At 33.9% G+C, this 19,667-nt stretch overlaps 1 long non-coding RNA gene and 2 pseudogenes across 3 annotated transcripts; 2 read left to right on the top strand and 1 right to left on the bottom strand.

Moving 5' to 3' along the window:
* Nucleotides 1–3,884: 3,884 nt before the first annotated feature.
* On the bottom strand, nucleotides 3,885–6,370 carry LOC143554955 (uncharacterized). 2 transcript variants are annotated; one of them, XR_013139115.1, is made up of 3 exons: nucleotides 5,269–6,370; nucleotides 4,461–4,500; nucleotides 3,885–4,374 (listed from the first exon to the last, which is right to left on the bottom strand). It is a non-coding gene; the product is annotated as an uncharacterized LOC143554955 (long non-coding RNA). The 2 variants fall into 2 exon arrangements; XR_013139118.1 differs by lacking the exon at nucleotides 5,269–6,370 and having other exon boundaries at nucleotides 3,885–4,157; nucleotides 4,289–4,374; nucleotides 4,461–4,583.
* Nucleotides 6,371–6,695: 325 nt separating this feature from the next.
* LOC143555765 (ubiquitin carboxyl-terminal hydrolase 16-like) lies at nucleotides 6,696–7,617 on the top strand (annotated as a pseudogene). Its single transcript, XR_013139258.1, has 4 exons — nucleotides 6,696–6,818; nucleotides 6,902–7,144; nucleotides 7,224–7,436; nucleotides 7,554–7,617. The product of XR_013139258.1 is annotated as a ubiquitin carboxyl-terminal hydrolase 16-like (transcript).
* An 8,724-nt stretch (nucleotides 7,618–16,341) lies between these two features.
* Nucleotides 16,342–19,348, top strand: LOC143555775 (protein NETWORKED 2A pseudogene; annotated as a pseudogene).
* The last annotated feature ends 319 nt before the right edge of the window (nucleotides 19,349–19,667 follow it).

Raw genomic sequence — 19,667 nt, forward strand, 5'->3', positions numbered from 1 at the left:
TATATATATAGATCAAGTTATTTTATAAAGGGGAACAAAAATGAGAAGGATGAGAATGATTTGTAGTCACATAAAAAGACCTCTCAATTTTTTTTTTTAAAATAAATAAATAAATCATAACTCAAAATTTAATAAAAAAACTAACAAGTAAAAACACAAAAAAGTTTCCACTGTCTTTCTCGTTATCATAAAAAACACACACACAATGGTAAGTGAAAAAAGTTGTGTCTTTTTTTTATGTTGTTCGGCATTGTGTTATATTTTGCGATCTATTGTGTCTTTTTTAGTTATAATTGTGTATTTTGTTTATTTTTGTCATTGTGTCTTTGATCTCGGCATTTTGTCTTTTCGTCATTTCTTTTTTAGTTTTTTTTGCATTTTTGTATTTTTAAACGGGAATGATGGCGGAAACATTTTAGTTTTTTTTTTGTTTTTTACTTATGTTTTGAGTTATGATTTTTTTATTAGTTCTTTTGAATTTATTTTTAAGTGGTTTTTTGTGTGGTCACAAATTCTTTTCACATTTTTCATTTTTGTCTCCCTTCGTATTTTAACTTTACCCATATACACACACACATATATATATATTTATATATATGCAATAAAATGTTAAGAAATCTAATACAATACAATACAAAATGCAATACAATACAATAAAGTTAAGAAATCTTTAATACAAAATGTTTATTTATTTGGATGCTTTATTCTAGTTAATGTTTCATCTATCTATACTATATATAATACACCAAGCAAATTAAGACTCTTTTTTTAAGTAATTTACAATATATAATGCATGAGTTACAACAATAACTAGGGGCAAACATGTCATTGTAACATCAAATATAACGTGCATTTGCAATTTATTAAAATAATTACAAGTTTCGACCCTTTAAATTACAATAATGGTCCTTAGTCTTTTACATATATATTATTTTATTTTCACTTATAACCCAACTACCTCACGATTTTTAAACGGTCATAACTTTTTCATACGCTAATATTTTTTAAAATAAATGAAATCATAAAAACGAGCATTTTATTATCTTTAATTTGAGTATGATATTGCTATAGTTTTCGAAGTAAAAAAAAGTATACAAAAGTATTTGCGGTTTGCTTTTGATGGTTTTAAATTAAACCATGAGCCAATGTTACACGTTTTTTGTCTTCGAAAACCGAAACTAAACTGTTTCTATTTAAAACCTAACTAAACCGAACCATTACCAACGATTAGGTTCCGATATAGTTTGTACTTCGATAAAAAAATTGAGTTTAAAATTTAAAACAAGAATTATTAATCACCATATACCTTCACTTCAAACTAAGTATCAACTAATACGTTATTAAGAGAATCATACTATGAACAAAGATAACTTTGGTCACATAAATAATAAACTTTATTAGAATAAATAGAAGGCAAAATCATAACAAGAACAAAGATTATAAAAAAAACCACTGGAAATTTGGCTACATTAAAGTTGTAATAGACGAATTTGCTCGTATTAAATAAAACTTTGGTTAACTATATTTTAACTATGTCTAATATATATTATATCTAATACTAAATAAGTAAATAATTAACATTTCAATATGTACGACTAGCTCCGGTTTCAACCTTAAAACAAAACTGGTGAACGGTCTCACAGTTTCAAACGAAATAATGAACACCCAAAATTTGTTACATGATTATCAAAGTATGTGTTTCCAGTTTCCCGCTGTATCGCGCGGGCACTCTTCTAGTAATCTTTAATACATATGAATGAAATCTTTAAAAGCTCTCTGATTGCTTTTTATATTCTCTCAAGCTACCAGATTGTTTTATTTGTAAATGGAGATTTCTCATGCATTTGATCCGAATTTACGAGTATGAGTCTCACCAAACCCATATAGCCATTAAAACGAGTTATAACATCTCATTAATTATAACATCTCTTAACGTGAAAAACGTACAAATTAATATAATAATTATGTTTTGAACTAGAGTACTGATTGTTTTGCCATATCCTTTTGTTCGTAGCTTAATAATTAATAATAATTACTTCACTTCAAAAATTTAACACAATAATAAGTAATATAATATTAACATAATTACTCTAAATGTTTGTACGTTTCTCACGTTAAAAATTGTTATATGTTTAGTTATGGCAAACGTAACTATAGAAACTTAAACCATATCTATTGGGAAAAGAATAAGTTATTTTTAACAAACAATTTTTAAATTAGTCATATGCAGGCTTCTTTTTTTTAAGATTGAAAACGAGTGTTTCGGTAGCAATGCTATATTAATTCGATGGATCCTATGTTTTTGTACCAGCCAGGTATGTTTTGCGTGTATGGAATTAATTGACTTTTAGAATTTGCTTTCTTCATAAATATGATGAATCGATGCATTTTCTTTGCTAATGAGTAATGCCTTCGAGTACCATACAAAAATCAATGTGTGAACTCTTTGCATACCATGGAGAATTGATCATTATATTAAGCTTCACAATTTGGGAGGGTCGGGTTACATGTCAAAATAGGTTCACGTCAAAATGAACTTTGGTTAGAATGAGTTCTAAGTAAACATATTCTATCCAAAATGAAGAAAAATAAGTTCGGGCTAATATGGACAGTTTTAAAACGTATCAATATAATTCAGATTATACAGGATTTTGCCAAAATCGATGTCGAATCAAAATGAGATATTTTTAGAACAAGTATCAAAATGGTATTTTAAATAAATAAATAAATAAATAAATAAATACTTATTTCAAAATTACCTCCACCCCAACCCCATACACTAGAACCACCCCTAACAGGTTGCTATGGGCGGGCTTGGGGCGCCTTCGGGTTGGTACACCGCCGAGGGCGCTCTCAAAGACGGGGCGTCCCGAGGGGGGGGGTTCATTAAGACCGGCGTCATAGTGGGGGAATTGTGGGTCTCGCTCTCTCCCCGTCTCACACACATACATATATGTGTGTGTATATATATAATGAGGCGTTAAATGGGCTTTAAACCACAACGGGGCGTTATAGAGAGGGATTTCGATGGCTCGTTTCTTACATGACGATGACGTGGAGGCGCTTTAAAGCCCCACCGTAGTGAAGAGGCTAACGAAAATGGAATTGGAATTATTAATTGTTTGTAACCTTGTTTGGTTAGTCAACTAAAGAATTGGAATTAGTCAAGTAGCTACTTGATGGAATTCAAAACATTCAGGTGGAATGTTAACGTGTTATCAAACACCTTTCTTTCTTCAACGAGAATCGTCACCAACAAACCATCCATCGTACAGATGATCGTACAGATTTGACAAGTACACCACAAATAAATAATCACAAAATTCTGCCAGAATCATAATTAACCACCATTGAAGCTTCAAGAATTAGCACCTGATATGAATCTAGATTCAGTTGACTTTGAATATAGGGTAATCAAATTACACTACTAGAAAACTAAGCATTTGCGACCATGATTTCGGTCGCAAAACAGTCGCAGTTGCCCAGTTGCGACCGTTTTGCAACTAAAAATGCGGTAGGAAAAACACAGGTCGCAATTGCTCTATTGCGACCACTATTACAATAGCGACCGATGACCGTGGCAAATCTAGCGACTTCTGCTGCAGTAGCAAATCTTGCAACCGCCGCCGCAATCCAAATCTTTCAACTGCCTTGCGGTCGCAAATCTTCCGACTCCGCCGCCGTCGCAAATTTTCCGACTCCTACTGCGGTCGTAAATCTTCCGACCAACGCCTTGACCCTGCTGCAGTCGCAAATATTCCGAGCCCTGCTGCAGTCGCTAATCTTCCAACAACTTCTCAACTTTTGCGACCACTTTTTGGTTGCAACTCAGAAATTTGTTTTGCAAAAAAATATCATTGAATTATAAAATATATACACACAAATCAAATGAAATATTTCTATAAAAGATGCTTATTATTAACAGAATGTTATTCCAGCTAAACACAAATGAAAAATAAAAAACCAAAACTATCATACTTTGGTCCTATAAGCAGATAAATATTCATTCATACATAACCATTAAAACAAAATATTTTGGTCTTGTATAGCACAGTGATCCAACGCCCTGCATCAGCTCTCCTTAGCCCAGCCACAAATCGTTAGCACGACAATTACATCAACTGAATATGCACATGAGCAAATTACTGCAGATTAACCTCAACACACAACAATTCACATTAGAAAACATATATAAAAAACAACATACACATAAGTAAAAGTATAAATGATACGTTGGAATAAACTAAACAAATTTCAACATGGACGTTAGGAACATCTCACAACTTACACAAAACAAAAAAGTATGAATGTTAACAGTAAGTGACCTTAACTCGTGGTCTGCCAATTTTATTTTTGGTGTGCAAGATTCCAAATCTATGCCAATTTTAAAAAAGAAATATTAATAAATTATATGTTATAAACAAATATTTCTTTTCACACAATAGTATAACAATACATACCTGCATGGAAGACACATTTGCTATCCATATGCATTTTACCCTGCATTTCACCCCTTTGACATCATACTGACAGCTTGGTCAATTTTGGGCAAAAAGAACATAAAAATCAAGCATCTTATAAAAGTTAACCCTATCAATAAAAATCAGATTTAACCAGGAATTTAATCATGCAAAATTTTTACCAGTATCCCATCTAATAGTTTGACCAAATGGTCAAACCTGCTTAAAAACCCATCAAATATATTCTTTCCTAAACTACCCCTTAGCAATTTGATATTTTTTAATATAATTCCTATTACGCCCCTCGTCTTTAATATCATCTTTCCTACCACTTAAATTTTTGATCCGTGCATTATGAATAATAGCTTATTGTCTATTTATTTAGTCATATGTCATTTTATTAATGTATAAACGCATGGTGGTCACCATTGATATGATGACCCCACTGCAAAGTCCCAAAATGTCTTCCGCGAAAGCATTGAGACGAGAAACCAGATAAATCGCAAACTATAACAATCTACTTTCAACAACTTAGGGGCTAATAAACTATCTCAGGTTTCCATATTGGGGTTTAAAACTCATGTTCTTAAACTTCTATTCACTAACGCTAGCTTAATTAAAAAAACTCAAAATACATTTTGCAAATGATCCTAAATCAGCTACTGACTTTGTTAACGCTATTGGCAGTGTGTGGCGTTCTTAAATAGAAGATAAACCAATAATATAAAGATGATTCAAGTTCAAAGCATGCAATTCGATGATTAATACTAAGGATACATGATAAAAAAGCAAAACTCTGTTGAAATACCTCTCGTTGATGAGTCTCAATCAGCTTCTAACTCACTCTCTCTCAAAGTTTGATTGGATGTCAAAAACATTCGCAACTTCTGCTTGTATAAAAATCAGTTTATAATAAACATGAAGTAGCAACACAAAAATCGTCATCAAGATGATAAAGATAAATTATTAAGGACTTAGATTCCAAGTTTGTACCAGTTTGAATGGGTGTGTTTGGAGTTGACATTATGTTCACACTGGCCCCATTCTGTATCATTTACAAATTCTCAAAGTTAAATTTGTTATCATAATTCAATTTAAGCAAATCTCTATCTTTGGTTTGGTTTTGGTTTTTGACCTTTTATTTTGTTTCGTTTCGGTTTTAGTTTTTCAGGTTTATAGTTTCGGTTAGGTTTCAGTCTTTTCGGTTTTATTATTTTTTATTTTTGGGTTTGTTTCGGTTCAATTTTTTTGGCTGTATTCATTTCATTTTTTTGTTTACTCTTTTCAGTTTCGGTTCACTTCGGTTTTTTTAGTTTTGGTTTGGTTCTTAATAATAATTTAGTACCAAATGCCGTAATAAATTAGGCTTAAGTGCTTGACTTTCTAAAGTCAACTATAATATCATGAAAAATTAATTACGTCACAATCTGATTTGGCTAAGTCTGGGCTCAAACCGAAATAATAATCGAGAAATATTTAACTTTTTATAAAACTGTTTGGTTTCGGTTTTATTGGTGTTTGGTTTCGTTTTGGCTAACCTTCGGTTTCGTTTTCTTTTGTATTGGTTATGTTTCAATTTTCCGGATTTTTGTTACGGTTCGGTTTTAGTTTTTCCGGCTATTGGTTTCGGTTCGGTTTCAGTTTTCTAGGTTTTCTATCTCTTTTATTGGCTTCATTTTGGTTAAATTTTTTTGGTTGTTTTCATATTTTTATTTGTTTCAATGCTTTTAGTTTCTGAGTTTCGGTTTAGTTCGTACAGACGAAGAGATGATACTTGGCTCGTCCTAGTAATAATTTAGTACCTAATGCCCATAACAATTAGGTTTGACTTTCAAAAGTCAACGATAATATCATGAAATATTAATCACATAGTACTCTAGTTTGGCTAAGTTTGGATTCAAACCGAAACAGAAATCAATGAATCTGTTTGACGAACAATTGAACGAACGGAGTTTTCGTTAAGAAAACGAGTTTGTTTGTGTTTGTGTTTGTTTATGCTCTTCACTAATAGTATAACCAAACGGTTTGTGAACATAAATGAACCGGCATAACTAAACATGGATTAACGAACATAGCTAACCGAACACCAATTAAAAGTAAAAATGAACATCAATCTGTTGGTCAATTACATGAGCGGGGCTTTCCACCAAACGGTTCATTGAACGTTTGATTTGTTTATGGAAGCAGTGAAACATATATGCTGTTCATTTGGCTGAGTTAGTTATAATGTGATATTGTAGGTACGCTATCGACTCTTTGCAATCAGTATGTATTAAGGAAGCAAGAACAAAGCTAAACTCTTCTGAGGAGGAAACTACTCTTATCGGACTCACTTTTGGCGGTTATCTTAGGTCAAAGGTAACATGTTTTGACTGCTGACATGTCAAGTTAAAATAACACAGTGTGTATAACTGTATAACCATGATTGTCATGATAAATAGATAATGTGCATGAAATGTGGAGGCAAATCGGAACAGCATGAGAGAATGATGGATCTAACTGTAGAGATAGATGGTGATATAACAACATTAAAAGATGCGTTGGATAAATTCACGTGTACCGAGATTCTTGATGGTGAAAACAAGTACAAATGCAACATGTGCAAATTATATGTAAAAGCTAAAAAGAAATTGACATTATTGGAAGCTCCAAACGTGCTCACTATCGCATTGAAACGTTTTCAGGTAATTGAATTTGGTACTTTACTGCTGAATCTGGTTTATATGGTTACTTTTTTCATACCTGCATTCTTATGTTTTACAGTCTGGTAAATATGGAAAGATCAACAAATCAGTTCACTTTCCTGAGATTTTAGACATGACTTCGTATGTTAACGGTAAGAGTGATAAACATCCAATTTATCGGCTTTATGGAGTCGTAGTTCATGTTGATACGATGAATGATGCGTTTTCTGGGCATTATGTTTCCTATGTTAAGAATATTCAGAATCGGTGGTTCAAGTTTGATGACAGCATGGTATGTTTTCAACATCTAATATACTTTTATAGACTCGTCACATGAATGTTTTGTTTTCGGGCCATATATTATGGTATCTCCTTTTTAAAAATTTATATGCTTTAATTGACATTTTAGGTAAATGAGGTGGATCTTCAACATGTATTGAAAAGGTGCATACATGCTTCTATATGCAAGGTAATTTCACAAACCAAAAATGAACAAAACATATCTTGTTCATTTTAGCTTTCTGCATAACAATATTAGGTCACTACATAACATCATATAGGAGATTGCGTGCGACATATTTCCCCTTGTAAACTTGGTTAATTACATATATACCCAATCCAATAAATTAATTATATATCCCCTTTCTAAATTGGCCGATTACATATGTACCCAAATCAAAATTTTAATTACATAATATTACATTAGTACGTATTTACCCATTTCAATGTATATTTTAAAATAGATTATAAAATGACTATTTATCTTTATTTTCATGATAAAAGTAATGTTTTTTAGTTGCCAATCTACCGAATTAGAATATTTTTTGCATGTATATATACAGGATGAAAATAATAAAAAATATTTTACACAATTTAATATCTATTAAATTTGAATATCTAGAGCGAATTCAAAGTGTCTTATAAAAAGGTTAGTTAAGAATTATCACCCACAGCAAGTCCACCATAGGAGTCTGGAGGAGGAATCTTACTCAAGTGACAACTCGGGTTTCTTCTCTGAGTCACGTTCTTGCAGCAGTGAAAGCATAAACTTGACTTCATCAGATTCCGACACCTCATCAACCGCCTCCTCCCCCTTGTACTCCAGGCTTTCTCACCTGTACACTTCTTCAACTACAAATGGCGGGTCCTGTGTATGTAGAAACTTGGATTGTAGTTGTAATTGTTGTACTAAGGTAACTAACTTGGATAGATTAGGCGGGTCGAGTGTAACCTTTAGAAGATCATCGACTCGGAGGAAAAATGATCTAAAATATTAATTAAAAAATCAAAACCCTTTTCATTGAAAAAAAAAAGAAAAAGAAGAGGGTTTAGAGTGAAAATAGGGGATGAATAAGGTTGGAGTTCGGTGTATTTTAGTTTGAAAAAAAAAAAGAAGAAAAAGGTATTGTTGTAATGAGCCTTCAACATTTTGTCACTCTCTTCCCCTTTTAATTTAATCTATACAAATGTCCCTTACATTAGTATTTACACAATTATTGTAACGATCTCCTTTAGCGAAGACTTACATTTGTTAGGATGGCAATCATGTTGGTTGACGGATTAAAACTAATGAACCGGAACATCCAGTACATGCATTTAGGTAAAAGACATCAAGACTTGAGAGGCGTTTTAAATCATATAACTTGCACATGACTTGTGTAACTGGTTACCTGAATTTGACTTGTAGATTAAACGGCTAAATTTAACAAAAACCTATATTATTTAATGGGTTAGACTAATGGGTAATGTTTCCTTCATCTATCATTCTACCTTCTGTCTTTATTTTTTGGAATTCAACATAACTATAAACTTCTGGCGATTAACCCATCAACATACCCAATTTCAGCTTCATCATATAAACCGGGCCTAACACCGTCTTCAAACTTACGGCTCAACCCAATAAAATCCGGGCCAGAAGAATCATGACCCATGAACTCGGTCCAAAGAGTTTTGGTCGATTCATGGCCCATGAACTTGGTCCGATCAATGATCTTATTTTCAACCATCGCGGTCAATGCTCTTCTTAACAATCCAACATCCCCCCCTCGATCACCACATTTTGGCCACTCAACCAACATATCTACTTTTGTTCGTCCACCAACTGTCGCCATCTCAGCCTTCACCGCCTTTCCACGGACCGACTTAACTGCTTCCATCAAGCCTTGGTTGAGATCCGGTCTGTCTTCACAACAAATAATTGCTCGGGCAATTGTTTTGTCACCATTGTCACAATAACTAACTAATACTTCGTCAGTCTCACTTGGTATGCAGAATAGCTGGCGCGCTTTCTTGTGGGTCCACCGATCTCCATACTCTTGCGACAATGCTATGCCCGCAACCATGTTTTTTAGCTCCTTTAGACATCTAACTGTCTCTGATAGCACGGAAGCCTTGTCGGTCTGTAAAAGAGTGATCCAAAATCATTGATAAAATTTGTTCGGCACAAATTGTTTTGAGATATTTTGTAGATGTTTCTATGTATAGTTTAGAAAAATTATTCTCAATGCCTATATGATATCTAATATCCATTGTACCTATTTAGTATTTTATAACTTCTTACACATTAGCCAAATCTTATCGGTACCATTATGTTAATAATAATATTAATTAATCCGTTTTCTTATTCAGGGCCGGCTTAACGTTTTTCAAGGCTTTAAGTGAACACTGAACATAGGCCTTTTTTTATTGCCTTAAAATTTGAAGGCCTAAAGCCATGAAAATAAATAATAGTAGCTCTAATTTTGGAGGCCTAAAACACTCTCCTCACTTGGCTTATGCTAGATCCGCCTGCTTATTCATGAAAGTTTAACTAATGCTCATGAAATGATAACTTACAACAATCAAACTCGTGGATATAGTATTTGGTATACCTATAGGCCACGTATTTGTATCGCGTATACAAGGGGACACACGTTTTTAAAACTTACTTTGAGTAACTGAGGAAATAATCGTCGAAGAGAGTCATAGTGGTTATTGATTCTCTTTCTACGTTTGCGCTCAGAGAGAGCGTGTTTCCTAGACACCAACTCGGCCATTTCTTCTTGTTTCGTGACTTCTACCAACCCTTCATCGATCGAGCTACTAGAATCTCCATCGTTGAAGATGTTCTTTAGAATTTCATCACTTTCTTGATTTCTTTGTTCACCTTGAAACGAACCCACCATGTTTTCGTGTTCGGTGACTGGAAAATGGGGTCGAGGAGAAATGGGGAAGAAGAATTTATACAATTTAATGGAAAATATTTGAGAAATATCTCATGGAAATATTTGTAATAAATCTGTAATGAATATTGCATGGGAGTAAATTATAAGGTATAAAGAAACTTAAATTGTGTCAGGAATGATGATCCTTGAGTTTAAGTGGTTTTTATTATAAGATATAAACAAATAAAATTAAAAGAAAATTAAATAAATTTAAAGGTGAAGAATAGACAATATATGTGACAAAAATGGCAGAAGTATGTCCTCTGATTTTGTTTAGTTGGTTGCTTTTTAAATACAAAATTAGAACCTATAGTATTTCTGGCAAAATACTATAATTGTTATAAAAGCATAATTGCATTGGGTTGACGGGTTGAATTGCTCAACCTAGACACGGCACATTTTCATGCGTGTATGAACATCAACTCTATCATGCTAAACATTTAAATTCGCGTAAACCAAACACGACTTGGTTTTATTCATTAGTTTGAACATTTTAAATGGGTTGACAAACCATAATCATATTTTGTACATGTCTTAATTAGGTTGGTAGTTTGTAAAAAAAAACCATTTAAACAAATTGGTGGGTGGACTAGCTTGTTTAACTAACGTGCTATTTGTATATCAAATCGAACACGACCTATTTCTTAAACCGACTAGTTATAACAAGCAAAACTTGATTTTCTTTTTCATTTTAAGCTCTTGTGTCATGTCAGTAATTGTCATAAGTATAAAAACAAAAGGAATGACAAATTGAAGATTTATATGGGTATTAGGGGCGATTTGAAGTATTATGGCGAATTATGGAGAGAGATCGACTAATGAAGAAGGATAGAGTATCATGTAAAATATAAGGAGTTTTTAGAAATTTATAAATGATGTACAGAGATCTATGGAGGTACGGAGTATTATTTTTTTAAGTAAGACATTAAGTTTCAGCCAATCACGACACACAAATCTTTCTATAGTTCTCACTTTCTCTCTCTCTCTCTCTATGCTGGTTTCACCAAACCGAAAACTCTATCTGAATGATAAAGCCGAACAAATAGGTGTGTTTTGGAGCATGAAGCCGACTCATGGAGAGGGATACCCGAATGGCGCCCCTGATACCCTAGAAAGAAAGGTTTAAAGAGAGGACCCTATCAATATCTCTATGACTATGAAGTATGGTATTGGAATTTTGTGAAAATGAGTTTATGGATTGCGACAATTGACAAAGATTGGTGGTAATGGCAGTGGTGACATGTGACGCATGACGGTTCATGGTGTTTGGCAGGCGGTGATATTATCAAACAACAATTCGTATGTTTGTTTCTCCTAGGTTGTATGGACTAACACATAGCTTGGTCCCAAATCACATTTCTGCATAATGTTCCTTCTCTTTTTAGGTGTTTGGGCCCACACAGGTGTAAACCTGTTTTATTGGTTGTTTGGGGTGAGGTGAGTAGGCTTTAAGAAGACATACTAGATGAGACATTTGGTGATTAATATTGTACACAAATGTGTAGATTTAGGAGTATGGTTATAGAGTGTATGCATGTTTCAGATAACATGATTGGTCGGTGACAAAAAGAGATGGAAAGGGAAGGAGAAAAGATGCATAATCCGCCCATATCATGTAAACCAGTCAACCGTGTATATGTTAACTCTTAAGACATGAAGGTAAATCCACCACTGCTATATAATATAAACCAATAATCAACTGTAAAGATATAACTAATTAGACATACAAGGAAAGTTATAAAGTCATTTAGTATTCTAAGGCAAGTCGATCGGCTATTTTCTTAGTAGGTGCATTCAGTAAGACTTGGCTACAACGAACTTCTTGTTCTATATGAAAACCTACCTATTCTCCTACTCGGATTCTACTTAAACCCCGATTTAAAGAATCTTAGAGAATATGTTTGATGAACATGTTTATGTACAAGCCAAAGATGTTTGAGAAATGATAGAAAATGGTGATCTTTCACCCAATGAAATGTGCAACTTGATAAGTACACCATGTGCTGCTTCATGTTTGACTTGAAGATGAGGCAACACCATCCACGGCTAAGGTGACATAAAAGGCCCAACCCGACACCTACTTGAAATAAAGAAACGAAATAAATGCCATGATCTTATCAATTAAATAATTGAAACGAAATAACTATGACATATTGACATGTCTAATTTTTTACATCAACAAGGTGACACAATCTTAACAATTAATTGAATCAAATTTAATTTTTTGTTTTTGATTTTGCTATCATTAATTTAAAACGTTGTTAATAAATTTACATTTTTTAAGTACTAAACACATAAGTAGTTAGTTTATCAAATAGCGAATTAATAACAAACTGCCATATTACCACATCAACCAATTAAAATCCTTAACACGTTTCTTTTTCTTCTCCCTCCCGTCTCACAATACCAACAAACGTCTCGACGACTTTTCCTAATACATCGTCTACATCTACGTCCTTGAGATCTTCGAACCTAATGTGAATGCTCTAGTTATTTTTAAATCTATTTTTATTTTCATTACACAGTTAATTAATTTAATTATATACTTACAACAAATATACTTATTATATCCCCACAACCAAATCTAGCTCCATTCAGAACAAAACAACGTACATTATTAATATTAATAACAAACATTTCCCGGCATGCAACCAACGAGCCGAGCAGAAGCCGACCGCCTGCTCGCAATCGCCGCAGCCCTTCTCGAACAAAAAGACCTATCCGCGGCTAGCGATTTCGCCCTCTTAGCTCAAGAAACCGACCCGTTACTAGAGGGCTCCGATCAGATCATGGCCATTACCGACGTCTTAATGTCCGTCAATAAAAACATTAACAACCACCACTACGCCATCCTCAATATCGACATCCACCGTACAAACGATCTCGAACACATCAAACAACAATACCGCCGTCTCGCGATCCTCCTCCATCCAGACAAGAACAAATTCGCATTCTCTGGAGATGCGTTCAAGCTTGTAAGCGACGCGTGGGCGGTTTTATCAAACCCGGGTTCTAAAAAGGCTTATGATAATGAAATGTTGGAGTTTTTGAAAGATGATGGGAATAATAATGATAATAATAATAATAAGAATCAACGGGAGAAGATGCCGGTGAGGCGGAATGCGGGTATTAATAATGATAATAATAAAGGGTTGTGTGAGAATATGAATATATGGACGTTGTGTCCGTACTGTTATTATTTGTATGAGTATCCTAAGGTGTTGGAAGGATATTGTTTGAGGTGTCAGCATTGTGAACGGGCGTTTCAGGTTGTTGTGATTCCAATGGAGGCGTTGCCCCCGATGGTGCCTGGACAAGATGCGTATTGCTGTTCGTGGCCGTATTACCCCGTCGGGTTTGCGGGTTCGGTTTCGGATCGGATGCCGAAGGAGACGTAGTCGCCGTCACCGGAGAAAACAGGTCCGGTGTGTAGGAAAAGAGGTAGGCCGACGAAGAATCCGATTTCCTAAAGAAGCTTCAAAGTTTGAAGGGTTTAATAGTCATAAGAATTTTTTTAAAACTAGAATCAAAATTGAATAATTAACTTGATGATTTAGGTGGATTTTATAAGCGCAAATAGATGTTAGACTATGTGTTATATGAGGGGTGAAAGTCGCAAGGTGAAAGGGACAAATCGAGAGAGGGAAAATGATCAAAATGGCCTATTTGACTATACAAGTTTCTAGACTAATCTTCAAGCAAAATAATATACTAAAATGGTCATTTTCTAAACGGAAGGATTCACCATAATAGATCCGACATCCGACATGACACCCTTTCGTTTTTGGACCAGTCGTGTATTATTTTGCTTAGGGGGTTAGTCTAGGAACTTGTGTGGTCAAATGGGCCATTTTAATTATTTTCCCATCGAGATACGTAAGCAATGTTTTTAAAGGATGTTAGATAACGCGTGATGGCGTGTTAAAATATGAAATGTGATTGTGGAATGATTAGTTTAATAACTGATTGGAAATTAAAATGGCATATAAGAGATCACAAAGCAAATGGATTGTGGCTGTGACTGTGATTGGTTTGGCGAGCACATGGGCAATTGCCTTTCACGATGGATGCTTTATTGTTTACGGCTAAATGTATACAATTGTCTCATACACTACAAGAAAAATGGGAAGTGATAAATTTACATCCATCCTATAATGATTATAATTGTAGATATCATTGTTTTTGCTATTATAAGATCCGACAAATTTGGGAAATTCCCTGCTTTGACAGCGGTTTACACTTGTCAATGCCAATAAAACATAGTGTTGAGTCTCTGACGTGTTGCATGGAAAACCGAGCACGGTAGAATGGTATAATTTGATAATGTTATTGTGATGATAAACATCTAAACCGATAACCTACTTATTCTTCCTTTTCAAAAGAGCATATTGCTGCGACATAAAATATGGAACATTATCTCCATGAGATTAATGTTGTGGGATGATTTTAAGATTACCATTAGTCTCCCACGTTGGTCGTATGCTATCTTGATCTTTTTCTTTTTATTAAACTTTTACATCTAAATACCACACAAGATCGTCTATGAGAATCGTTAAAATAATTTTAGACGAAAGCGAAAAAAATTTTGGGTCTTAAAAGAGAGCTTTTTATTGAAATTAAACATTAAAAATTTTAAGCTGGCTTATTTTGGTTTTAGTTGTGCAAAACGTTCTTTTCATAAAAATAGGCTTAATTAAATGAGTTGAGTAAGTGGGTTTAAATATAAAAAAATACATATTTATTTACAAAGATACATATAATTTTTTTTTAAAAAATTATGTCCTATTGGATGATTGGGCAGCGTACCGTCAACCACCATGCCCTCCTTCAAAACTGGCATTGATACCACATAAACTATGTACATGCAAGTAACTGAACACATACCGCTTTCAAACATCATACAAGTAGATCATATGTGTTTGCTTTTATCCAGTCAAAAGATAACCACTCCATTTAAGGTGCTCACAAACCATTGAGAACTACCGATTGGCCCAAACGAAAGCAAGTTGGTTGATTTCGCCAATTTGAGTTCCAAATGGGTTGGTTCACAATTTTGGTTTTCACAATTGAAACTAGACTGAAAACGTTTATAATTTATCTATAAGTTTCCTTTTGTTTTTTGAATTTTATGTCTGTGATCACGAACAATCTTTATCATATTAATTTTTGTTAATGCAAACTCAAGATATCAAAAAAAAAAAATAATAATTTATTCAAACCGTTAAACTACTAGTTACGTTCAACACATCCGACCCAGCCAACTTGATTTATCATCAGTCAAAACTATACTTAAGTGGGTAGGCCAAAATTTAGAGCATGTTAATTTGGGATTGAGTTTTAAAAACTTTATTGGCTTATTAACTTCTTTAAAAAGCCGGTAAGTTAAAATGTGTTTAACAATCACAAAAAATCATTTTTATTTTAGGTTTTTAAAATGGTTAAAAAACATTTTTTTTTTAAACCTCAAATCCTGATTTTTCTAAATGGTTTTTATTTTTTTGAAAAAATCAATAATACAATAAGCATTTTTCAAACTCAATAATCTCAAACATGCTCTTATTCAAAACCAATCAAGTCGTTTATTTTCACACTCAGTTTCAAAATTAATTTTTAATAACAATATTATATTCCTTTCATTTCACACTTGTTTAATTTGAGATATAAATGGTACTTAATCTACTCATGGAATGCCAAATGTAAAACAAATTAATTAGTTGATTACTTCCGACGTTTATGCTCATGAATGGTTCAACCTTACTATATTAACTTCGATATGTTAGCAAAGATCAACCATTTCATTTCTCTAACCTTGTAACCTTTTACTCTTTATGAAACTCGTTGAATATATATATATACCAACAATTTGACCAGAGATCAACCATTTCAACACCTACACATGATCATACCGATAACTTTTTATAATCTTTAATGGTACCAATGACATGAAAGTAACATAAAGATTATAGGTTCGGCCTAAGAGATCGAAACGTCACGATGTTGTCAAGAGCATCAAGAAATGCATATTCATGGTGGTGGGCTAGCCACATCAGAACCAAACAATCAAAATGGCTAGACCAGAATATCCAAGGTACATTATACAAGGTTTTCTTTCTATTATAACCATATCTTACGCGTTTAGCGTACCATATCACGAGCCAAAACAATATTCCTTATATCATAAACAAGATATATGGCCACGCCAAAACTAAAATCATCATTTGATATGTTTTTATGTTGGATCACAGATATGGAGGAAAAGGTAGAATACATACTAAAAATTATCACTGAGGATGGAGACTCGTTCAGGGTTAGGGCAGAACAATACTACCAGAAAAGGCCGGAGCTTGTAAATTTTGTGGAAGACACTTTTCGAGGATATCGTGCTTTAGCAGAAAGATATGATCATATGTCAAAGGATCTACAAAGTGCGAACCGAACCATTGCCATGATCTTTCCGGAAAGGGTTCAAATGTCGATTGATGAAGAGGAATATGAAAATTTCCAATCAAATTTTGATGAATATGACAACATGGTGATCGCCACAAATTCGCATGTGCCAGTGTCAGTGCCAGTGCCACCTAAACAAAACCACCTTCCAAAAATGGAAAGTGTAGTACAAACCATGCTCAATAAAAAGTCCAAAATGCCTAGAAAGATGATGTCCAAAAAAGGACTGGTGAAAATAGGAGTTGATGATGGTGCTTCTAATGTTACCAAAAACTCTGGATTAAGTAAAGACGAAGCAGTAGACGAAATCGAGAAGCTTCAAAAGGATATATTAGGGTTTCAGACCGAGAAAGAGTTTGTAAAGAGTTCATACGAAAGCGCGCTATCTAAGTATTGGGAAATAGAACACAACATCAATGAGATGCATACTAAAATTAGCAATTTGCAACATGAGTTTGCAGTTGGTGAGGCGATGGATGATCACAATGCACAAACCCTTATGTCAACTTCTGCATTAAATATGTGCAAAGAAACACTTGATAAGTTGAAATGTAAGCAAAAGCGCTTTAAAACCGAAGCGGTTGTGGAACACAATAGGGTTGATGATATTAGGAAAAAGTTTGAAGCTCTAATAGTGCAAAATAATAATGATACAGACTTGGAACAAACTACTGAATTACACGTTAAGGATAAGAAAGCAAAGATAGAAGAGAAAGAGTTGAAAATTTTTGAAGAAAATGGTACATTGGTTCAACAAGAACATGAGAAAGAGATTATGAGAACAAGTGAAAAAGTCACCGTATCTGAAGTTGCGGAGAAGATTGAACAACTTGTTGATAAGGTGATCACTTTGGAAACTGATTTGTCATCTCAAACCGCACTAGTAATGAGGCTGCGATTTGAAATCGATGAGCTTCATGAGAAAGTTCAAAGTTTGGAACAAGAAAATAAAAACCTTGTTGATGAATCAAATAGCAAGAACATCAAGATAAAGAAGCTAGAGGAAGAACTAGAGAGAGTTCAGATGCTTGACAAACAAATCAACGTACAAAACGTGCAGTTGGAAACCAGTTTCGATGAGGCGAGTGTTAGTGTTGACAATTTGTCTAATGATATTTTAATTGCAAAACCAGATGAAAACAGTCAAGAAGATGATGTCATGATAGAAATCGAAAACACTCAAAAAGTTCCAAGATTAGAAGAAAAAGATAGTGATGATTTACAAGGTTTTGTAAATAAACTTAATGAGAAATTAGATGATGGTGATGAAGGTGAGCATATAGCATTTACCGAAAGTGATCATGTTAAAAGAAAAGACCAGGATCATGTTGATTGCAATGGTGAAGAAGATGAATTACCCAAGTGTAGCATGCTATTATCACATGATATGGATGATAGAGAGAAAATGTTACTGGAAGAATATACTTCAACATTGGAAAAGTTTAAAGAATTAAAACAAAGGCTCAAGGAAACAGAAAAGCAAAATCACGCTAGATCTTTCAAATCTCTTGTGCAGATAAAGATATTGAGAAAGGCAAATGACTCAAAAGATGCTGAGATTAGATCTTTATGTGAGAAAATAAAATTCTTTGAAACAAACATAGGAAATCATGATGAACTTGACAAGACTACAGATGTTGAAATAACGAAAGCGTCAAATGATATTGATGAAGGAACACACAGAATAGAAGAACTTGTTGAAACTGACCACTTTGAAGTACAAAACAGCAAAGAAGACGATGAAACCGTAGATTCAGATGATGAAGGTACACAAACAAGTAGAGAACTTGATGTATCTACATCCTTTGAACAAAAGAAAACTCGTGTAGACGAGGACCATGAAATAACAGAGATTGAAGAGGAGATTCGCGCAGAAATTGAACATTTTCGCAAAGAAAACTTAGAATTATGGTTAAGGTTTTGTACCTCATATCATCAAATCAATAGGTTTCAAGATTCATTCAATGATCTAGTACAAGAGATAAAGCAAGTGGAAGAGAAGAAGCAAGACCGTGGTAGTGGTAAACTACGTTACCGTCATTCTCAATCTGCATTAGATATTCGATCTATATATCGACATATGCGAGACATGCAAACAGAAGTTGTTTTGTGGTTGGAAAAGAATGAATTGTTAGAAGATGATTTGCAGCATAGATTAACATCACTTTGCGATATTGAAAATGAATTATCCGACTTAACGAATGTACAACTCAATAACTATCAAGCTGCAAAGTTTCAAGGAGAAGTTCTTAACATGAAGCAAGAGAATGTTAAGGTTATAAATGAGCTTAGAGAGGCATGTGAAAGGGTCCAAACACTACAGTATGATATAGATAAGACTTTGTCAATGTTGGATGAAGAACTCGGTCGGATAAAGAAGTCAGGCTTTAGCTCAAAGGTTCCTTTTAAATCTATCCTTTTTGGGTCTAAGTTAAGGAAAAAGCATAAGCATTCTATGTTTACACGTGGAACCGCTCACTACAAAAACAGTATAGTAATCTCCACATTTTGCCACAACCTAGCGAAGAAAGTTGACTATAGAATTCTCTATTAGCATATTGCTCAAGATTTGTGAAACAAAGTTGATCCAAGAGTAAGGAGATTCATATTTAGATCCGCTAGAAAGAGGCAAACATGCTAGTAAAGGCCGAACTTAAAAGTGACACGACTTGGTCAATGCCTCTAGAGTCACGAACCCATATGTAATGAAATGAAACGTCTCAGAGGGTCGAATGCAGTTTGTGCCAAATGTCTAAACCGTATTACATCTTGAGCCCCAAATGTTGGGACTGGCAGTTTTCCTAATTTCAAATTATTTTGTTTCATAGTAAAAAAATGTGTGAATCTTGCCTGCCCTACAAACAATAATGTAC

Source organism: Bidens hawaiensis, unplaced genomic scaffold (assembly GCF_021521415.1).
Source record: "Bidens hawaiensis isolate Kalapana, Puna unplaced genomic scaffold, B.hawaiensis_p1.1 tig00001032_1, whole genome shotgun sequence".
In the NCBI taxonomy this organism is placed as follows: Eukaryota; Viridiplantae; Streptophyta; class Magnoliopsida; order Asterales; family Asteraceae; genus Bidens; species Bidens hawaiensis.